Genomic DNA, 23,727 nt, shown 5'->3' with positions numbered 1-23,727 from the left:
TGATTGCATATCACAGATGAGCTTCCCCTTTCCTTGAAGTTGTACATTGAAACTGTTGAGTAGCTCTGTTACATCTGTCAGAAAGGCAAGGTGCCATTTCCATTCTGCATCATTGAGCTCTGGTACTCCTTTGTTTTTTGAAAGCAGAAAAGCTGTGATCTGTGGAAGTAAGTCATAGAAATGTTTCAAAACTCTCCCCCGACTCAGCCAACGGACTTCTGTGTGGTACAGAACATCTTCACAAGCAACATTTAGCACAGACAGAAATTCTTAAAATTGTCTGTGGTTTAGTGCATTACCTCTAATGAAGTTAACACAAGATACCACAGTTTTCATAACAGAGTCCCACTTCAGTGATTTACTACACAGTGCTTGTTGGTGGATGAGGCAGTGTATGGCTATTGGATGAGAATGGTTATGTTTGTCCATCTCTTGGTTAATGCGAGCAATTACTCCTTTCTTACACCCCACCATGCTAGGAGCACCATCATTTGTCACACTGGCTAATTTTGCCCAGTCCAGCTCTAAACTATTCACAGTTTGGCAAACCTTTTCATAGATATCCTGTCCTGTAGTTGTTCCTTTGATGCTTTGCAGTGCAGCAAACTCTTCTGTGACTTCGAAGTAGTCATTCGTTCCACGAATAAAAATTAGAAGTTGTGCAGAATCACGAACATCATGACTTTCGTCGAGTGCCAAGGAAAAATAGGAAAGTTTTTTTGCAGAGTTTTGCAAATGCTGATGCAAATTGTCTCCCATTTCTTCAATCCTTTGTGTAATTGAGGGTCCTGAAAGACTCACTGTACTAAATAAATTGGCCTTCTCTGGACACATCTGTTTGGCAACAGAAAGAAGCATTCTTTAACAAATTCTCCCTCCACAAATGGTCTGCCAGTGCACGCTATTAGCTTGGCAACTTGAAAACTTACTCGCAGTGATGAAGTATTTAGCTGTTTCTGCTTCACAAAAGTATTTTGCTGAGTTGTCAATGTACATTTCAGTTTTAATATTTTATCTTTTCTCACTTCTCTGACCAAACTATCACATTTATCTTTATGTTGAGTTTGATAGTGTCAATGCAGTTGTATTCTTTGAACACAGACACTATATTCTGGCATATCAAACACACAGCTCTTTCCTTGTGCTGCATGAAAAAGTAATTATAAGTGTACTGTTCTTTGAATATCCTACATTCCGAGTCAATTTTTCTCTTTCTTGATATCATTGTTTCCTAGGGATTCCAAATTGCTATTTGTAAAATACTAATATATATATACAGCACTCCAGTTTGGCCGGGGCTTGGCTTGAACCCACCACCCTCGGTATATGGGGCCAGTGCCCCACCGACTGGGCCACAGGCGCCGCCCTATATACAGCACTCCAAAAACAATATACCAGCAATAACTTTGCCCACACAGAGACATATAGACTGCATTGCCCATCAATGTAGTCTGATCAGTATCCATCAATGCAGTCTGATCAGTGTCCATCAATGCAGCCTTGCAGGTCCACATCATTTCAGCCTCACCAGTGCCCATATGGTGGAACTCCGCTTCTACCTCAAGCTCACACTGGTGCGGTGCGGGAACAGGCACAATGACAGAGCCAGTTCCTCCACCACCTTTCCAGTTCATACTACCCTGTGAGAACTCGCACAGGAATCTGATAGAGTAAGAAGACCCATCTGATCAGATCCCACTGCAGGAAAAAAGAAGGCATGTATGCCTTTTTTCTTCCAAATCTGCTCAGAGATCGCAACAGTGTGAACCGGGGCTTACACAGCACACAACATACAACATCATACACAACTGAATAGCAATAAGAATATAAATGCACTTACTGTCAATTAAATTGGGTTTTCTACTCCTTGGCTGTCTGCAGAGCTGGATTAAGTTCCCATGGGGCCATAGGCAGATTACCAGTTTTGGGCCCCCATGCAACAACACTGAGCACTGACCATTTGCAGTAACACTGACTGCTGACCATTTGTGATAACACTGACTGCTGACAATTTGCATTAATACCGAGCACTAACAATTTGCATTAACACTGAGCACTATTTGCATTACCTCTGAGCACTGACAATTTGCATTAGCACTGAGTGCTGACTATTTGCATTATTACTGTGTTGCAACTGCCCCCAGAAACCTCCCTCAACCAACTAACCAACTTAAAAAAAAAGGCTCTTCTAACTTAAAAAAAAAAGGCTCTTCTAACCTCAAAAAAGGCGCCCCCATCTGCAAAAAAAAGGCCCTACTAACTGCAAAATAATAAAAAAAAATAGACCTCCTAACTTAAAAAAAATAAATAAATCCTAACTTGTTCTTACCTCAGTCCTTAGGCAGCAGCAGGCTCTGCACAGGCAACCTGGTGACTCCTCCGATTACACCAGAGACTGAGAGGAAGAGTCAAGAGACAGAGAGAAGGAAGGTTGGGGAGAGACAGAGAGAAGGAGCGGAGTCGGAGAGTTGGCGCACATTCCACACATGTGCACTGTGGCTCGGGGCGAGTAGGCTGCTAAGCATGACAGGCAGGGTGGCAAAAACACCTGGCGGACAAGATAAATGTCCTCGGCGGGCCACATGTGGCCTGTGAGCCGTAGTTTGAGGACCCCTGGGTTAATGTTTTTAAACACAAATATAGTTCAATTTTAAGAAAGTTAAAACTGGCAATAAACATTAAATGTAACTTCATTCTTTGAATATGGTTACTATACTTATCTAGGAATTAAAGAGCATTAATTTATTGAATGATTTTCTTTCAGCTGCTGAAAAGACAAACTATTCATAAAATATTAATAGATTTCATTCTATATCTTTTCATTTCCTATTGTCATTCTAGAAAAATTTCATTACAATTGAAGTTATAAATTTCAGGAAAAAAAGAAATACTCAAATTACTTAGGAAGATAACAGTATACAACTCTGAGCACAACACAGATCTTAAATTCCTGTTTCTTAAGAACTTCAAGTTTAGCTCAGCATTTTTATACAGCATCCTGAAGAGTGTTAATCAGTTTTACAGATGGCCAAGTTGTGTTCAAAAGACAGATTATTTCAGCTAGCTGTTGGGAAAATTAAGAGACAAAAATATAAATAACTTGGCAGCTTTATGAATAGAAGCATCATTCAAGACTTAGAGAAAATAAAGGTGAGAAGGGAGATAGGGTCCAGATGGCAGGAAGAATTGAAGCTTAGAGAGAAAAGCAAAACTTGAGTGAAAAAGAGCCTCAAGTGAGGAGAAAACAAAATTTAGAAAAAGAGTATAAAAGAAAAAGCATCAAGTACAAAAGAGTTGCATGAAGAAAAATCAAGTTGCAGAACAGGGAACTAAAAAAACCTTCATTCTGGGCGGCACCTGTGGCTCAGTGAGTAGGGCGCCGGCCCCATATACTGAAGGTGGTGGGTTCAAACACAGCCCCGGCCAAACTGTAACAAAAAAATAGCCAGGCGTTGTGGCAGGCGCCTGTAGTCCCAGCTGCTCAGGAGGCTGAGGCAAGAGAATCGCTTAAGCCCAAGAGTTGGAGGCTGCTGTGAGCTGCGTGACGCCACGGCACTCTACCGAGGGCCATAAAGTGAGACTCTGTCTCTACAAAAAAAAAAAAAAAAAAAACTTCATTCTTTATCTTCCACACAGTGAACATCGATGCTTGTCTAGAAAGCCGTAGGTACCATGTTTAGCAACCTGTGACTTACAGAATCCCTGCAGGGCCTGAGCAGACCTAAGTACATTCCAGCGCCCTGCCACCCATCCAGTGGTTTGGGCTAAGGCAGCTTTCCCATCTCCAGTTCTGCCAAACCGGGTGCCTGCTCACTAGACCTTTTCTGTCCAATCCTTAGCCAACCAAGAAATTTTCTACATCTCTATGTTGGGATGATTTGGTTGAGATAACATGTAGACACTCTTGTAATTGTATCTTAAAAATTTTTTTACTTTTAAAAATTGTTAAATTATTATCAAAAAAATACGTTTGTCTATATTATGAATTAGAGCATATTACAAGATGATAACTAAAACACAGTCCCGTACCCCAGGTACAATTACTTTCAGCTCTTGGCTGTTTGATCTCTTACCCTATGTCCATATAATTAGCCTGTGTTACCAGTTCTTGATTTATTAATTTTAGACAGAATCTATTGACTTATAGCTGGGTGTTGTGGCGGGCCCCTATAGTCTCAGGTACCTGGGAGGCTGAGGCAAGAGAATCACGTAAGCCCAAGAGTTTGAGGTTGCTGTGAGCTGTGATGCCTCAGCACTTTACCAAGGGTGACAAAGTGAGACTGTGTCTCAAAAAAAAAAAAAAAAATCTGTTGACTTTTATTATAGGTGAGGATATAATTCTCTTACCCTACTCCCTCCCATTTCTTCTTTCATTTTTGCAATATAATGTGTGGAAGGAAATTAAAGCACCATTTGCAAAGCTCTTTATTCAAAACTTCCAGGCATGAGAAAGCTCCTATGAGAATCTACTTCGGTTAAATGTATCATAGGACTTTAGCCAGGCCATCCAAAGTTCAGCTGGTTTCAGATACAGTTGTTCAAGGATGACTCTTTGAAGAAGGAGGAGTTGTTCTTGGAGATTAGCAGTTGTTACTTGGATAATTTGGATTTTATGGAGGGTGTAGGGGGTGGGGGACTGGGAATTAAGGTCATGTGCTAGGATAGTGAGGAAGAACAGCTGTAGAGGACAGGACTTTTGTGGATGATCATGGAAAATGTTCAGTTCTTTTGTGTTTCTCATAAATTATATCACCTTTTAAATTAAATCCATATTGTATTTACATTGCTACAACTGTGTAATTGTTCACTGCAAATCTAAGCTGTGATCTATGATTGTAATGGTTTTTTGTACAACTTTTTTGGAGAAAATAATTATTATTTTCATTTGCTTCATTTTTAGGAATCTAATGGTACTTCTTTCCACATACAATATAATGGCTCTGTAAAACACTTCAAAATACATTTTCTTCAAAATATATAAGGCAATCATTAGTTCCTTCTTGGTCCTTACCTCAGCCTTCCAAACTAATTTCTATCCCTAGTGCACGCTGGCATTCTGACACGTCCCTTCTCTTTTCTCTCTCTCTCTCTCTTTTTTTTTTTTTTTTTTTTTGTTGCAGTTTGGCCAGGGCAGAGTTCAAACCCGCCACCCTCAGTACATGGGCCGGCGCCCTACCCACTGAGCCACAGGCGCCGCCCCACATGTCCCTTCTCTTCCCCTCTGTGCAGACACCCTGTTCTCTTGTATTCCTCTTTCTCTATATATGCCTGCATTTTATGGAGCACATAGTCTAGTAGGTCCTCAAGAAAAAGTTATGGGAAGTAAAGTTTTGAGACTTTGCATGTATGAAACTGTTGCTATTTTACTTTCACATTTAACTGATACTTTGCCAGGGTATAGGATTCTAGGTTGGAAATTAATTCCTACAAATTTCTAAAGGTATTGAGTCATTGTTTTCTTGCTTCTAGTATTACTGAAAAATTCAGTGCTATTCTCATTTTAACTCTTTGCATGAAATTAATTCTTTTTCTCTAGAACTGTGTAGTAGTCTCTCATTTTATGAAATTTCCCTATGGGTGCACTTGGTATGGATCATGTTCATCTCCCTAGTGGGCCCTTTCACCCTAGAAACTCATGCCCTTTACTTCTGGGAAATTAAGGAGAAACTTATTTGAAAAGTTGTTCTATTTTATTGGTTACTTTTCCTTGTAGCATGTTGATAATTGTTGATTGCATCAACTGAGGACTTTTAAGTTTGAATAACTTGGTCGCTGCCCTTTAGAATTACATATGCTGCTCATTAGATGTTGTCTTTAAAAAAATTGTTTCTGGGGAGGAAAAGCAGAAAGAGGGATGGAGGGAAGGGGGTGGGGCCTTGGTGTGTGTCACACTTTATGGGGGCAAGACATGATTGCAAGAGGGACTTTACCTAACAATTGCAATCAGTGTAACCTGGCTTATTGTACCCTCAATGAATCCCCAACAATAAAAAAAAAAAGAAAAAAACTAAAAAAAAAAAATTGTTTCTACTTTCATTTGTATAGGAGTCATACCCTTACTAATAATTTTGTTGTTGTTGTTCATTTTCATTTTTTGTTTTTGAGACAGAGTCTCACTCTATTGCCCAGGGTAGAGTGCTATGGCATCATCATAGCTTACGGCAACCTCAAACTCTTGGGCTCAAGTGATTCTCTTGCCTCCCCCTCCTGAGTAGCTGAGACTACAGGTGTCTGCCACCATGCCTGGCTAGTTTTTCTATTTTTTTCAGCACAGTCAGGGTCTCGCTCTTGCTCAGGCTGGTCTCAACCTCCTGAGCTCAAGCAATCCTTTCACCTTGGCCCCCCAGCATGCTAGGATTACTGGCATGAGACACCACGCCTGGCCCAAATTATCTATTTATGTGTCTACCTTGCCCCACTAGCCATTTATTTAGTCATATCTACATTGTTCATGGGGAGTAACTTGTACAATTAATCATGAAATAGGCAGGAGCTTGAAAATAATGTTTGCTGAACTGAACATTTCATCTTGACATTGGGGGAGTATTCCATTGTAGAGAAAAAGGGGAGCAACCCTTACCCTAATCATGTAGGGTAAGGGTCAGGGCAAGGAAGTAGGGGAGAAAATGATCTGTGTTTTATCCTCCTCCTTTCTTACAGCATCTATTGAGTGAGGCTTGCCTGTGACACACCCAGCTCCTGCTCATGAGACCATGTGAAGTCACGTCATCTGGCCTGTGCAAAGCACAGACTCAGAGGTCATATAGGCCTAAGCTTGAAATTAAACTTGGATTTTTATTGCCTGTATGACTTTGTACAAGGCATCAAAACCTTGTGAAGTTTATTTTCTTCATATGAAAAATGAGGGCAACAGCAGGTACCTTTTAGGGCTTTTGTAAAGATTAAAGAAAATATGTATAAATTAATTGGAATAAAATAATAACGGCTACTCTTCTAAGTTAAGAATGTGTCCTGCTGCAAGAAAAAAAGAAATTTCCTACTTAACTAAAAGTATTTTTTTTTGCAGAATAAGACGTCTAGATAGGCAATTGTTAGGTTTGTTCTAGCTGCCATCAGAACCCTCATTTGTTCCCACCTTTCTGTTCTGCTGTCTTTCCTTTTGCCCTCAGATTTATCACTTCATGGTCTGTAGGTAGCTACTACAGCTTCAGACAAGTTCCACACAGGAAGGAAGAAAATTAAAGGAGTTATGCTAGGGGCAACTATCTCCTGTTAACAGGAAAGCACAAATGACCATAAATGCCTCACTGATGTCCCACTCACTGGCCAAAATTACTCCTCATGGCCATCCCTATTTGGAAGGAAGAAAGGGAAATTGGGCCCGCCAGCCTGTAAAGAAGGCAAGGCAAGAAGGGGAGAGACGGTAAAGATGTTGAGTGAGCCAGCCAGCGTACAGTACCACTCACCAACACGGTGCCATATGTCCCAGTTCCTCAGGGTAGCCCTGGTTTGCACCTGTTTTCCCAGTGAGACTGTTAATAGCACCCTATTCTACTCTCAAATTGTCTTGGTTTGAATAATAGATTCTATGTGCACCCCACTTATTGAGCACTTGCTATTTATTATAGGTTCTCGTTAAGAAGTGTTCAGGGAGGTGTATCACCAAAGCCTGAGAAATAACTGGGCCAGCACAGTTTCAGAAATGAAATGGTGTACAGGCAGTGCCTGTAGCTCAGTGGTTAGGGCGCCCGCCTCATGCACTGAGGCTAGTGGGTTCAAACCTGGTCCAGGCCAGCTAAACAACAATGACAACTGCAACAAAAAAATAGCCAAGTGTTGTGGCAAGCACCTGTAATCCCAGCTACTTGGGAGGCTGAGGCAAGAGAATTGCTTAAGCCCAAGAATTTGAGGTTGCTGTGAGCTGTGATACCACAGCACTCTACCAAGGGCGGTATAGTAAGACTGTCTCAAAAAAAGAGAAAGATTCAATAATCTTGTGGGGACCTCCACTTTGGACTCCCTAAAAGTCCCTGAGTGTGCTTGGTTATCAAGGGAAACATGAATCAACCCACCTACTTGGAGGCTCAGGTTTGTGGGTTTAGGGAAGTGTTAAGCAGTAAGAATGCAGAGGAAAACTGAGACAGGACTGTGAAGTGCCTGGAGTCCAGCTGAATGTTTGCTTTTGGCAGAGGGAACAAATTTCCTAAGCATGTGGAAGGAAGGTCAGAGTGATAAAAAGTTGTGCCAGATGGGTTGGAGGGAAGAAAGGCTGACAAGAGAGGAGACTTGGTTCATTCCAAGTTCTGAGCTATTTTGCAATGTTCAATGATCTTGCTCTACCAACTTACCTGGCCTACAGAGCAGAGGGACAGTCTTCAGGAAGCCATGTCCCAGGCTTAGCTCGCCTATGGCTGGCTTTGTGTCCTGGGTTTTCCAATGGCACCTCACAGGTCTAATCATTTGGACACAGTCTCTTGCTGGTTGTTTTTCTTTTTCTTTTTTTTTTTTTTGTAGAAACAGAGTCTCACTGTACCGCCCTCGGGTAGAGTGCCGTGGTGTCACACGGCTCACAGCAACCTCTAACTCTTGGGCTTAAGCGATTCTCTTGCCTCAGCCTCCCAAGCAGCTGGGACTACAGGCGCCCGCCACAACGCCCGGCTATTTTTTTTTTGTTGCTGTTGCAGTTTGGCCGGGGCCGGGTTTGAACCCGCCACCCTCGGCATATGGGGCCGGCGCCCTACTCACTGAGCCACAGGCGCCGCCCTGCTGGTTGTTTTTCAACTCCAGTTCTCCTACTCCATTTTGCTACTACTGGAACATTGCTTGTGGCCCTCGGCTTTGCCCCTAACCACCTCCTTCTCCCTACACCTTGCTTCCTCCGCTACTTAGCAGCTGCACTCAGACCTTTCTAGCCCCACTTCCCAGGGAGAGCAATTCTTGGTGATCTAAGATTAAACTTATGCTACCACTGCCAACGTTTGAATATACCTGTAGTAATGTAGTGCACTGATCTATAGTGTTCTTTTATTGAAATGTGCTGACATTGGCAGAGCTGGTCTCAATTCTCCATAAAAATATCTCCTTTCTAGGGCGGCGCCTGTGGCTCAGTCGGTAAGGCGCCGGCCCCATATACCGAGGGTGACAGGTTCAAACCCGGCCCCGGCCAAACTGCAACCAAAAAATAGCCAGGCGTTGTGGCGGGCGCCTGTAGTCCCAGCTGCTCGGGAGGCTGAGGCAAGAGAATCGCTTAAGCCCAGGAGTCGGAGGTTGCTGTGAGCTGTGTGAGGCCACGGCACTCTACCAAGGGCCATAAAAGTGAGACTCTGTCTCTACGAAAAAAAAAAAAAAGAAATTCTACTTGGTTATACTTTTATAAATAGACTACTAGATTTAATTTAAGTACGATTTTATTTTACACTTTTGGAATCTATATTAGTGAGTAAAACCAGCTTTTATTTTTACTTTCCTATTTAGTCTGTTAAGCTTTTTTTTTTGAGCCAGAGTCTCACAATGTTGCCGTCGGTGGAGTGCTGTGCCATCACAGCTCACAGCAACCTCCAACTCTTGGGCTTAAGTGATTCTATTGCCTCAGCCTCCCAACACTCCACAATACCCAGCTATTTTTTTTTGTTGTTGTTGTTGCAGTTGTCATTGTTGTTTAGCTAACCTAGGCTGGTTCGAACCCGCCACCCTTGGTGTATGTGGCCAGCACCCTACTCACTGAGGTATAACTTGTTTCTCCTATAGAGTGTATATATGTATTTTATTTGTTTACAACTTCTGCTGAGACATTTGGACTCATTTAGCTTCATTTGGATTCATTATTTAATAATGATATTAAATCATGAATCATTCTGGACTTTAGCTATATGTGTACAGGTTGCCATCAAATCACATAAGATTATATAGAGTTTAATCATTTTGAATATTTGGGTTTTTTTGTTTTTGTAGAGACAGAGTCTCACTTTATTGCCCTCAGTAGAGTGCTGTGACGTCACTCAGCTCACAGCAACCTCCAACTCCTGGGCCTAGGTGATTCTCTTGCCTCAGCCTCCCGAGCAGCTGGGACTATAGGCGCCTGCCACAACGCCTAGCCATTTTTTTGTTGCAGTTTAGGCTGGGACACCCTCAGTATATGGGGCCAGTGTCCCACCCACTAAGCCATAGGTGCCGCCCTCATTTTGAATATTTGTAATGAGAATAGCAAGTCCATTACAAAGTTGGAAATAAAAGGTAATTTAATTTGTGTATTTGCTATCACTAATTGTCCCAATGGTTTATTAAAAACGAAGCTCACCAGGCACAGTGGCTCACACCTGTAGTCCTAGAGGAGGCCTTTGGGAGGCCAAGGAGTTCTAGACCAGCCTGAGCAATATGGAGTGATTCTGACTCAACAAAAAATTAAAAAATTAGCAGGGCATCATGGCACATACCTGTAGTCCCAGCTAGAAGGCTGAGACTGGAAGATCAACTTGAGCCCAGGAGTTCAAGTTTATAATGAGCTCTATTGATGCCACTGCACTCTAGTCTGGGCAACTAAGACGAGACCCTGTCTCAAAACAGACAAAAGCCCTTTACTAGATTTCATGGCAGAGGCCCATCTTGTAGAGCATTCTGTTCCACTGCATACCAGATGGAGGCAGCAAGTGGAACAGGTGGACCTGGACCTGCCCTGTCACTCATTGTCTCTCTGAATTTGGACAAACGCACAACCTCTCTAAACTTTAGCACATCATCAACATAGCAGGAATTTTAATATCTGTCTTACAGAGCTTGTTTCAATGATTAAATCAATAGCACAAGAGTATTTAGCAAAATGTCTTGTGCTTAATAGAAGTTGCTTTTAGTATATAAAACTTTTCCTGTTATATTGAATAAAATGTTAGGAATATTATTCTAACATCATCTAAAAGAATGGCTACTCCAAATGTCCTTCAAAGCTTGCTATTAATTTGTGGTTTACATTTTAGCGGCTTTCATATGTTGTTTCACTATATTATGTTTGTGCTATTGTGTGAAGTGGAACATAATGCTCTACGAGATGGGCCTCTGTCATGAAGGCTGTAAAGGGCTTTTGTCTGTTTGTTTTTGTTTATTTGTTTTTAGTAATGTTTATCTGGTGCCTGCCATACCCTATGTTGCAGAAGATGCTGGAGAATATTGAAGATACGCAGATAAATAAGCAGCAGAAGATCAGTCTTAGAGATGCTAAACGTGGGCGTCGTATCAATTCATATCATCCAGGAGGGAGCAGAGTTCAGTAGAAATACTGAGGCTAGAGCAGTTAACTGGGCAAAAACTCAGGGAGGAGAAAATACCGGGAAGGTGATACTCCAGGAGGATTTTTTTTTTTTTTGAGACAGGGTTCCACTATGTTGCCCTCGGTAGAGTGCTGGGGCATCAAAGCTCACAGCAACCTCAAACTCTTGGGCTTAAGAGATTCTCTTGCCTCAGCGTCCCAAGTAGCTGGAACTACAGGCGCCCGCCACAACACCTGCCTATTTTTAGAGATAAGGTCTGGCTCTGGCTCAGGCTGGTCTCAAACTCCTGAGTTCAGGCAATCTACCCACCTCAGCCTCCCAGAATGCTAGGATTACAGGTGTGAGCCACCACGCCCAGCCTCCCAAACTCCTTTTAATGTTTTCTCCTGAAACAAAGGCAGGCTTGTTACAAGTGCCCTTAAACCAGAGCACCTCTCTGGCTGGAAAATTTTCTGAAAAATTGTGGGTTTGGTGAGATGCCCCATTGCTTTTGACAACACTCTAAGGTTCCCAGTGAAGCACACCTCAAATGTGGGTAGACATTCCTAAGAAGGCTGTGTGAGCTGGAGGCTTCATAATGTCTACAGGCCAGCATGTGTTCCAGCTCACAGACAATAAAAACAACCTGATTATGGTTTCCCCTTGGAAGGCTGCCGAGGTTAAGATGATTATACTAAGAGTAAAAGAGGCTCCATTTTCCCTCCTTTTTATTTTCAGGGTGTGATGTGTTTGAAGTTTCCAGCAGCATTTGCTTCAGTTTAAAGCATGAGAAATAGTTCCTGCTCTATTTTCAGTCGTCTCTGTCCTTTTTGATTCCTCCAAACAGTTCTGCAAATATACACAGCCATGCCTTTGCCCTTCTCCCCGCTGCTTGCCTTTATGTTTACTCTTCCCCAGGGGAGCCAAAACCAACCCTAATTAGCAGTGAGTTAAATTCTACTTCTAGGACACTAAAGGGTCAGTATTTGCCCACGGTGTCCCTAGTCCCTTTCCCCCAAAGATCCAAGACTTACATAGTTAAATATCCGGCCCTGAGGAAAAGTTCTGAGATCTGCTTCATTTATGCAATTTATTACTAAAGGTTTACCTCCTCTATCATAAAATGTCCTGTCATGCCTGGACGGCTTTACATATCTACCTTTTCTTTGTTTGTTTGAGATAGAATCTCACTCTTTTGCCCTCGGTAGAGTGCTGTGCTGTCACTGCTTACAGCAACCTCAAACTCTTGGTCTCAAGTGATCCTCTTGCTTCAGCCTCTCAAGTAGCTGGGACTAAAGGTAACTGTCACAATGCTTGGCTATTTTTTTTTTTTAGAGACGGGGGTCTCACTCTTGCTCAGACTGGTCTCAAACTCCTGAGCTCAAGGGATCCACCCACCTCACCCACCTAGAATGTTAGGATTCCAGGCGTGAGCCCCCACGCCCCGACCTTCACATATCTACTTTTCCCTGCCTGGATCACACTTGCTCTTTTCTTATTCAGCCTTCAAGATCCTCCTGGAAGGCTTGGCGCTTGTAGTTCAGTGGTTAGGGCACCAGCCACACACACCGAGGCTGGTGGGTTTGAACCCGACGAGGCCTGTTAAACAATAGTGACAACTGCAACCAAAAAACAGCCGGGCATTGTGGTGGGCGCCTGTAGTCCCAGCTAGTTGGGAGGCTGAGGCAAGAGAATCGCTTAAGCCCAAGAGTTTGAGGTTGTTGTGAGCTATGACAACAGACACCTACTGAGGGTGATGAAGTGAAACTCTGTCTCCAAAATAAATAAATAAATGGAATTTGGGGGTTTTGTTGGTTGCTTTTAAATTTTTGTGTTTTCTTTTTCATTGTAGAACAGTTGTTTGTAGTATTTCTCTTTTTATTTAGCCAAAAAAGGATGCCTGTGAGAGAAGTATCTATTTCCGTATCTTCTTAGATCCATATTCCTTTTAAAATATCTGTACAGTTCAAGTCAATTCAACCAGCTTTTATAGACTGTTCCTAGGTACTGGGTACCCAGAGTCCTGAAATGAATAAGATCGGACCTGTCTCATGGGAAACTTATTGTGGTAGGGAGGGCATCACTCACACAAATAACTGAAACCCCAAACATTTTAAGCTGAATTTCTGAATACTAGGTAGAATTTCCATTTGATAGTTGATATTTTAAAAAAGGATGAAATGTAAAATAAGAATTTAAAATAAACTTTGTGTTTGGCAAAAAGAAAACCTGTTTTAGTTCATGTATATTTTCTTTATTCCATAAACATGTTTTGAGTACCTGTGATGTGCTGGGCACTGTTTAGAGACAGGCATGAATTAAAAAAAAGGATTTTCTCTCCCCTCACTATCCTCTTCATCTAGACAAGTGAACAGATATGTGTGTACAAAAAATTGTGTCACAAAGAGACATTTATCAGAAGAGGTACACAAAAGATTCTGGGAGCACTTTGAGCTTAAGGGAGTCAAAGAAGACTTCACAGAGGAATAGAGATTTGCAGGTTCAGTGGAGAACGGTTTGAAGAAAATCGTCCATGCAGAGGCAATGTTGTGTACAAAGGCATAGAAACATGAAACCGTGTGGGATGTTTATGGGACCTCAAGTATCTCTTCTTTTTGGAGACAGGGTCTTACTCTGTCACCCTGGGTAGAGTGCCATGGCATCACAGCTCACAGCAACCTCAAACTCTTGGGCTTAAGCGATTCTCTTGCCTCAGCTTCCCAAGTAGCTGGAACTACAGGTGCCCATCACAGTGCCTGGGTGTTTTTTAGAGATGGGATCTCGCTGTGGCTTAGGTTGGTCTTAAACTCTGGAGCTCAGACAATTCACCTGTCTCTGCCTCCCAGGGTGTTAGGATTACAGGTGTGAGCCACCACACCTGGCCTAAAAGCTCTTTAGACCATGCAATGGAAATCGGCTTTTATCCTGTAGGCTTTTTTTTTTTTTTTTTGAGACAGAGTCTCATTTTGTCACCCTCAGTAGAGTGCTGTGGCATCACAGCTCACAGCAATCACAAACTCTTAGGCTTGGTGATCCTCTTGCCTTAGTTTTCCATTTTTAGTGGAGACAGGGTCTTACTCTTACTCAGGCTCATCTAAAACTACTGAGCTCAAGGGATTTACCTGCCTGGGCCTCCCAGAGTGCTAGGGTTACAGGCTTGAGCCACTGGGCCCTGCCTTATCCTAAAAGCTTTTCTTTTTATTATTATTATTATTTTTTGAGACAGAGTCTCATTATGTCACCCTCGGTAGAGTGCCATGGCATCACAGTTCACAGCAACCTCAAACTCTTGGGCTTAAGTGATTCTCTTGCCTCAGCCTCCCAAGTAGCTGGGTCTACAGGCTCCCACCACAATACCTGACTATTTTTTTGTTGCAGTTGTCATTGTTGTTTAGCTGGCCGGGGGCCGGTTTCTAACCCGCCAGCCTGGGTATATGTAGCCAGCACCCTACCCACTGAGCTATGGGTGCTGCCTCCTATAGGCTTTTTAATAAAGATTTTAAACTGGGCAGTAATGTGGTAAAATCTTCATTTTGGACTACTCAGGTGGTTTCCTGCAGAATAAAGTTGGGCTTGGCAAGACTGGGAGTGGAAAGGCCTGTTGGAAGGTGCGTCTAGCCACCTGGGCACGAGATGGGTTAAGACCATTAGAAGCCAAAACACCTCATCTTTTTTTTTTTTTTTTACATTTAAAAAAAAATTTTTTTTTTGAGGCAGAGTTTATTATGTCGCCCTCCGTAGAGTGCTATGGCATCACAGCTCACAACAACCTCCAACTCCTGGGCTTAGGTGATTCTCTTGCCTTAGCCTGCCAAGTAACTGGGACCACAGGCACCTGCCACAACACCCAGCTATTTCTCTGTTGCAGTTGTCATTGTAGCTTAGCAGGCCCGGGCTGGATTTGAACCTGCCAGCCTCGGTGCATGCGGCTGGTGTTGTAACCACTATGCTACCGGCGCTGAGCCCAAAACACTTCATCATGACCCCAGGCAACTCAATTCAAGGAAAGCATAAAATTCTAACAAAAGCCAAGTTCTGATTTTTTTTCTCAGAATGATTACTTATGGGCACTAAAAACATATATTAAGTATCAAAATATTTTCAGACTTTGATTTCCCTGACTCTGGGATGCCCCAGTCCGCTTGCACCCTAAACATGTGCATCTCTGTCTGTTGTGGGAGCCAGTCCTGCCCAGGGGACAGCAGCTGCAGGAGAGGTAGGCTGTGAATGCTTGAAAGGACGGGGGTGTATGGCAGTGGGAGGATGGACAGGATAACAGGATCGGGTGAGGGGAAGACAGGCCTGGGAGGGTACCCAGGTTTCCTGCTGGGCTGAAGGCGGCGCGCTGCTTCTGGGTTTCTATGTGCATCATTCCGGCCCTGGCAGAGGCCCGCTCCCAGGCAAGCGCAGTCCCAACAAGCTCCTGCTGCAGAGTTCCTCCATCCTTGGCGCTTAGTCCAGGCTCTGGTGGGTATTTCAAAATGCTCTCATCTGAGATCCCAAAATAAATCCTTCCACAGACTTTAAAATCCCCAGGACCGGATTCAGCCTGTGACATAACCATGGTTTCAGCACTGCTCTGTCAGGAGGCTCCTGGCTCAGCTCTGCTCAGGCCCAGGATGGGAGGGCTCAGTACCTCCAGCCCTATCCCCATTCCTCTCTTCCATCTCCCACCTGCCCCCTTTTATCGGCTACTCCATGCAAAGTACGCTGGGCCCCTCACTCGCTCTGGGACTGTGGCTCAGCAACAAAAGGAGAAGATGCAGCCTGACAGAGACACGAAGCTTCCCACCTGGGAACAGGTCTCAGCAGCTAAACACCAGCATCCTCTGCGATTGTTCCTGATTGTTCTAGAGCATCAAGGACCTTGTTGGGGAGTGCATTTATCATGATCCTGGCTCTCGTGTTCATTGCACTGTTTCCTTTCAGGATTCCCAAAGCCCTGACTTCAAGAGAAACAAACAAAAGCAAATTCTGGGTACATACCACATATCTCCTCCTTTATAGCTTCAGCCTCCCAGTGTATGGGGTACAGGCTGCCCTAAGTGCCATTGATCGGTTTCATCATCAGTCTTTGAGCATCCACCTCTGCCTGGGGGTGTATTCTGTAGTCAAGTGGTAACTGTGTCACCCTTTTAGCCCCTTGATTGATAGGATACTTGATACTGTTTCTTTCTAAGTCATCCTATTTCTGGATTCAAAACCTGAAAAAATCTCAGTTTTGGAGTGCTGGACTCAGCCTTTTCAGGTAGCTGGGCCAGTAGCTGTGTCAGAGACAATTCATTTTGCATACACTGTCATCAGAGATAGGCCACATTCCCAGACAGCAGTAGTGATAAACATATATTTTTACCCCTTAAGCCAAGCAGATCTCTGTGGTAATTGTAAATAGTCAAAAACTACAACATTTAACAGCAACAAAAGCCACACAGAATTATATATCCGAAAAGGTACAGAGCTTGGATTCTCTACCTTCACCCCAGTCTCATTTTCCTGCCCCCTGGCAATGGTTGGGACCCCTGCATGCAGAACTTTTCCTGCACTTTGCAGATGTCTTTCCCTATACATCACATTTTTATCATACATTCAACCCTTTTTTATCTCATGGCACACTTGAACCTATAGTTAAACTTCCGTAGCACACTTACATTATGTTGATCAAAAAAAAAAAAGTTAAAAAAACAGAATATAATTACTATGGTTTGAACTTCTTTTGAAAATAATTTAATTAATGTTCTTTAAAAAGTGCATTGGTGTGCCACAGCATACTGGGTGAAAATCACTGCTGTATATGAATAAATGTCTACTTACATTAATAGTGATTACCATTATGAAGTTCTCAGAAATGTGCACATTTCATGGACCTCAAGGTTGTTTTCCCTGCATACAATTAAATGTTCACAATTAGAAATATTCTTAAATTTCAAGTTGTACGGAGCTGGGGCTGGAAGGTAGCTGTGGGCTGAGACTAACCGCAGAAATCTTCTCAAGGCACGCTTGGAATCTTTTCATTTCAGTCTGTGATCTTTTTGGAGTTTTTCTGCATTTAAATGATGTCTAGTCTCTGGAGCTCAAGTTTTTTGCTCCTGAGCTGCCCTGTGAGATGACAGATCCTCATTATCTACTTTCACTTGCCTCCTTGGGGACATTTTTTCAGCCAGAAATACCAGGTCAATTAGCAAGCAGCATGGAACAGCATGTAATTCTCAGAACTGGCTGGAAAGCCTTCTGGCTCCCTGGTGGGCAACACTTAAACTGCCTCTCCAACATTGTATAATTGCTTTTTCAATCAGCTGCACTTCGGTTCCGCCCTGGGGAGAAAAGCATCTCTAATTACATTTGCCTTTCTCTACATCACTCACGAAGGTCCCCATGCAGATGCCTGTGCCCCGTGGTTCTTGGAGTTGTAGAGTCCCAGCCTGCAGAACACTTCTATTCCTTTCCTTTTGGACAGCAGTTCATTTTGTTTTTCCAGCCAGTAGGCCTGCGTGACCTCTGACTTCATGAATCATGTTCTTTTATGCGTTTACATTATTATTTACTCAGCTCCCTTTAGAGGCAAGGCCAGTTTGGTTTTGGCATATTTTCTCTTCATGAAAAGTCCAGAATGACTGCAGGCACCTATACGATTTATGAATTTGTTGCCTCTCTAGAGGTTTTTCTGTTTCCCATCAAGATGAGTATTTGTTTGATTTTTTTTTTTAAATAGCAACTTTCTTTGATATGCCTATAGGTATAAATCTGTAAAGAAATGCAAACACCCTTTGTTACCGTTTTCTTTCCTGAGTAGCATTTACAAACATAGAAATGCTGTTTCATTTGGATTAAGTAGTTTTTTTTTCTGAAGACCTCAGGAATGGTTTTCTGTGAGACAAATTGAGGGAATGTTGTCTATAGAAACCACTGAGTTTGCTTCTGTCTTGTTTCGTGCCTAAGTGAGCCCCTGTGAATTTTAAACTGTTGTTCATGACAACAGAGGAAAAAGTTGCATCAGCAGAGAAATCGGATACAAAGGCCATGAAGAAAAAAGGGTTGCCTTTTCCGACTGGGAGACAGGATTTGGGTTTACGTGGGAATCCTTTGAAATCAAGACATTTGATACCTTTCAGTAGCGCAGGAAAGAACATTATCAGAGATCGGGTAGAAAGAAAGATACAGTAGAAAGGTTGAATATATTACTTTATTTTCATCACTGCATGCAAGAATCTACACATTAGCTTGGCTCCTACAGCTAGTGAGTAGGGTGCCAGCTGCATACACCAAGGCTGGCGGGTTCAAACCTGGCCCAGGCCTGCTAAACAACGACAAGTGCAACAACAACAACAACAGGTGCCTATACTCCCAGCTACTTGGGAGGCTGAGGCAAGAGAATCGCTTAAGCTCAAGAGTTGGAGGTTGCTGTGAGCTGTGATGTCACAGCACTCTACCGAGGGTGACATAGTGAGACTTTGTCTCAAAAAAAAAAACAAAACCTACACCTTGTCCCTTGACTCCCCCCCCCAGTCAAAGTGTACTATATCCCACTCACATTGCTTGGATCTCTGAAGATTGATCTCCTTGCACAACTAAGGTTTGTCATGCTGTGGAGCTACATGTCTCTTTCAGTACATTTCTTTAGTGGGAACATAGAATATACAGTTATCCTTTGGTATCCGTGGGGATTGGTTCTGTGACACCCCCCCATGCTAAAATCCATAGATGCTGAAGTCTCTCTTATGAAATGTTGTAATATTTTAATATAACCTGCACACATCTGTATGTGTACCTGTATACATTAATCATCTCTAGATTACTTGTGGTACTTAATACAAGGCCTGTGATCACTTTATCACATGGATTCAACATAATACTCAAAGGGCAACAAATTCGTTTTGCATTTTAGAACTCTGTGAAATTTTTCTTCTCCCAAATATTTTCGATCTGTGGCTGCAGAACCCACAGATATAGAGATGTTGACCTAAAAGGAAGAAGCTGAGGCACAAAATATAATTTAGAGACTTTTCTTGAACCAAAGTGAGGACAGCCTCCTGGAAGACTCAACTCAAGTAATCTTGGGTATGAGCTCCCTTCAGCCTTTGTTACAAGCAGGTTTTTATTTTTATTTTATTTATTTTCAGAGATACCTTCTGTCTTGTATAAGCCCAGGCTGGAGTGCAGTGTACCAATCATAGCTCACTGTAACCTCAAACTCCTGGGCTTAAATAATCTCCTGCCTCAGCCTACCAAGTATCTTGGACTACAGGTGCATGCCACCACATCCAGCTAATTTTGTAAATTTTTTGTAGCAATGTGGTCTGGTTACGTTGCCCAGGCTGGTCTAGAACACCTGTCCTCAAGCAATTGTCCCAAAGTGCTGGGGTTCCAGCCACCACACCCAGCCTCAAACAGATTGTTCTGGGTCCTTTTTTTTTGAGACAGAGTCACAGTCTGTTTCCCAGGCTACAATGCCATTGTGTCAGCCTAGCTCACACCAACCTCAAATCCCTGGGTTCAAGTCATCCTTCTGCCCCAGCCTCCTGAGTAACTACCCACTGTAGGATTATAGGTACCCACCACAATGTCTGGCTGATTTTTTCTATTTTGAGTATAGATGGGGTCTCTGATCTTTCTGAGGCTGATCTCAAACTCCTAAGCTCAAAGGATCCTCCTGCCTCAGCCTGCCAGAATGCTAGAATTATAGATGTGAGCCATGGTGCCAGGTTCTCGTTAAGTTTTGTGTTTTTTTGTTTTTTATTTATTTATTTATTTAGTAGAGACAGAATTTCACTTTATCGCCCTCGGTAGAGTGCCATGGCCTCACACAGCTCACAGCAACCTCCAACTCCTGGGTTTAAGCGATTCTCTTGCCTCAGCCTCCAGAGTAGCTGGGACTACAGGCGCCCGCCACAACGCCCGGCTATTTTTTGGTTGCAGTTTGGCCGGGGCTGGGTTTGAACCCGCCACCCTCGGTATATGGGGCCAGCGCCTTACCGACTGAGCCACAGGCGCCGCCTTGTTGTTTTTTTTTGTAGAGACTAACTTTACCACCCTTGGTAGAGTGCCATGACGTCACAGGACTCACAGCAACCTCCAGCTCTTGGGCTTCGGCGATTCTCCTGCCTCAGCCTCCCGTGCAGCTGGGACTACAGGCGCCCACCACAACGCCCCGCTATTTTTTTTGTTGCAGTTCGGCCGGGTCTGGGTTGAACCCGCCACCCTCGGTATATGGGGCCGGCGCCCTACTCACTGAGCCACAGGCACCACCCTCTTGAATAAGTTTTTAAAGGCAAAACAAGGGCCGGAGAGTGGGCTGATACAAAGTTGTTAGGAATTCTGACTGGTTTACAGAAGTAACACTGATTAGTGATTGGCTATACATAGTTAAGCTGGGTTGTGGATTACAGTATCTGGTGAGGCACTGTTGGGTTAATTTATACTACCTGTGGCAACACCACTCAGTTACAAGAAATGCATACATAGCTCAAGGTGGGGCGGGGGAGTAGGATGTGATTGCTGTTTCATTTTAATGCCTCTCTGGGCCTGATAATTAAAAGGGACTCTCATTTCTCAGATAAAAGTTATTTTCTTTTCTCAGATAGCCAACCATAATGTGAGCTGTTGATTCAGTCTGATGTGTTCATCTATTTGTCAGTCTTTACAGACTGACCTGGTTACTGTAGCTATTGAGAATATAGTCCACATAAATCAAACATGATCACCTCTCTTAAGCCAACAATCTGGCTCGGCACCTGTGGCTCAAGCGGCTAAGGCGCCAGCCACATACACCTGAGCTGACTGATTCAAATCCAGCCCAGGCCTGCCAAACAACAATGACGGCTGCAACCAAAAAATAGCCAGGCTTTGTGGCCGGCACCTGTAGTCCTAGCTACTTGGGAGGCGGAGGTAGGAGAATCACTTGAGCCCAGGAGTTGGCGGTTGCTGTGAGCTGTGATGCCGGGAAACTCTACCCACGGCGACAGCTTGAGGCTCTGTCTCAAAAAAAAAAAAAAAAAAGCCAACAATCTATTGAGAGATGTGATTCATAACTGTCCAAAGTGGTGGAGAAAAATCACAATGCCAGTCACAGATGTTGGAAGTACACAGGAGAAGTCTACCTGGTTAACGGTGAGTGGGAGAAGCTTCCTGGAAAAGCTATCACTGAAATAAACCTTAATGGAGCAGCAGAGGTGCAGAGGTCTGCAGAAGGTAGGAGTCTGTCTGAGGCCTTCAAGTAAGAGTGTGGAGACCAGCGTGGCTGCAGAGGAGCATCTGAGCAGGAGATTGAGAAGGTGACCCCAGGGAGGAAGGGGACCACATTGCGTAGAGCCTTAAATGTCTTTTTAAGGGTTTTAGGTTTTACTGTCATTGAGATGGGAAGCCATAAAAAGGTTTCAGTAGAGAAGTGACATGAGCTGACATTTTTTAGAAGGACCTTGCAGGATTCTGTGTTTGAAACAAACCCTGTTAGGGGTGGGCAAAGGGCAGGTAAGGACAGAAGCTCTGAAACCAGCTATAGAGGCTGTAACTGTAATCTGATCAGTTCATCTAAGCTCATGATGAGGGGTACAGCTCAGTGATACAGCATTTGACTGCAAAGCTGCTGGTGATTTCAACTTGGTGGTAAGTGATTGAGTTCTGGATATATTTTGAAGGTAGAACAAATAGGATTTGCTGACGTGAGATATGAGATAAAGGGAGGAGAGAAAGTTTTTTGCTTCAGCTAAAGGATAGGTTGCTGTTATCAATATGGGGAAAACTTATAAATAATTCTGGAGAAGAAAACCAGAAGTTTTCTGGTTTTTCTTCTACTTGAAATATAAGCGATTACTCCCCAAAGAACAGGTAAATTCTCCTAAAGAAAAATCAGTTGCGGGACCTGGGTGAAGATAAAGTCATCCTCTGAGTGTCCAGTGGATGGACCCTCCCAGCCTCAGGGCATCAGGCCTGCTCTCTGGGCAGCTTTTGAGGAGGCCTCACTCTCATAAATGAAGTAGAAAAAATATTAAGTCAAGGACCAGAGTGTGGGATACAGATCTCACAGGATAGTAGCAAAGGGAAATATGCTGTGGTGGTCTGGAGTAGTCAAAAAGACTTCTAGAAGGAAACAGGACAGGAGCCATCTCCACAGGGTGGGAAATACTTGGATAGAGAGGAAAAGCGGCAAAATTGTGGGAATAAGCAGGTGGCACTCAGGACACAGATAGTCCCTGCCTGGCTGGAAGAACTGTTGGAAGGATTTAAAAATAATTGATTAAAAAGACAAAAAGAGGCTTGGCACCTGTGGCTCAAGCGGCTAAGGTGCCAGCCACATACACCTGAGCTGGCAGGTTCAAATCCAGCCCAGGCCCACAGAACAACAATGACGGCTGGAACCAAAAAATAGCTGGGCGTTGTGGCGGGCGCCTTTAGTCCCAGCTACTTGGGAGGCAGAGACAGGAGACTCGCTTGAGCCCAGGAGTTTGAGGTTGCTGTGAGCTATGATGCCACGGCACTCTACCCAGGGCAATAGCTTGAGGCTCTGTCTCAAAAAAAAAAAAAAAAAGACAAAAAGAATTGGTGCCTGACACGTAGTATGTACTCATTAAAGGATAGCTAATAATATTTATTTCTTTTGTTTGTTTGTTTTTGGAGACAGAGCCTCAAGCTGTCACCCTGGGTAGAGTGCTTTGGCGTCACAGCTCACAGCAACCTCCAACTCCTGGGCTTAAGTGATTCTCTTGTCTCAGCCTCCCAAGTAGCTGAGACTACAGGCACCCGCCACAACGCCCGGCTATTTTTTGGTTGTAGTTGCCATTGTTCTTTGTCAGGCCTGGGCTGGATTCGAACTGCCAGCTCTGTCATATGTGGCTGGCACCTTAGCTGCTTGAGCTACAGGCGCCGAGCCCTAATAATATTTCTTATATTGGAGGAATAGACGGAGATGAAACGGTGTGTAAAACTCTCCTGACTCCAGCCCCACCTTGCTGGTCATGTCTCCTCCTCCATGATGCCCTTTGGCCTTTCTCCTTTTCTGGGTTGTCTTCTGACCTTTCTCTTAGAGCACCTTCAAAGCTGACTTTCTAAATTGTTTGAAAGTGGAGGAAAGGAATCAGACTATAATATTTCAGTATGTCCATTGAGGTTTATGGGTTTTTAATAATCTCATCCATGTGGATTCTACAAAAGTCCAGAAGATGGCAATGTGACACTTGGACTACAGGGTGTTGTTTTTTCCCCACATTGTTTTGGAATTCACTCCATATTGTTAAGTTTGGGATCTCAGAAGATCAAGGCTAGAATGATCTACAAATATAATGGGGTCCAACACTTTTACTTGCCAGTAAATATGCTGAAGCCTAGAGAGGAGAAGAGACTTGCTCAAGGTCACAAAGACATTTAGTGGGAAAGCCAAGACTCTACCTTGTTGTGACCTTACATCAGTATCACTCCATGACCTCACTTGGTTGTTTGATTTGGGGACTCTCCTTCAAAAACAGAGTTTCTTAAACTGTATCATCTACTAAAAAGTTTTATTTTTATTTATTTATTTATTTATTTTTGAGACAGA

At 43.3% G+C, this 23,727-nt stretch overlaps 1 protein-coding gene across 2 annotated transcripts in view; it reads left to right on the top strand.

Annotated features, from left to right (window-relative positions):
• NIM1K (NIM1 serine/threonine protein kinase) overlaps positions 1 to 23,727 on the top strand; it is a 62,490-nt gene that overhangs the window by 4,162 nt on the left and 34,601 nt on the right. The window contains exon 2 of one of the 2 annotated variants that reach the window (XM_053591362.1): positions 6,661 to 6,758. The exons of the other annotated variant lie outside the window; for it this stretch is intronic. The gene's annotated coding sequence lies outside the window, so the exon portion shown is untranslated. The remainder of the gene's footprint in view (positions 1 to 6,660; positions 6,759 to 23,727) is intronic. 2 annotated transcript variants of the gene reach the window in all.

The sequence above is a fragment of the Nycticebus coucang genome, chromosome 1 (assembly GCF_027406575.1).
Source record: "Nycticebus coucang isolate mNycCou1 chromosome 1, mNycCou1.pri, whole genome shotgun sequence".
Classification (NCBI taxonomy): domain Eukaryota; kingdom Metazoa; phylum Chordata; class Mammalia; order Primates; family Lorisidae; genus Nycticebus; species Nycticebus coucang.
Note: the sequence above shows the minus strand (reverse complement) of the source record. Positions and strands in the feature narration are given on the sequence as shown.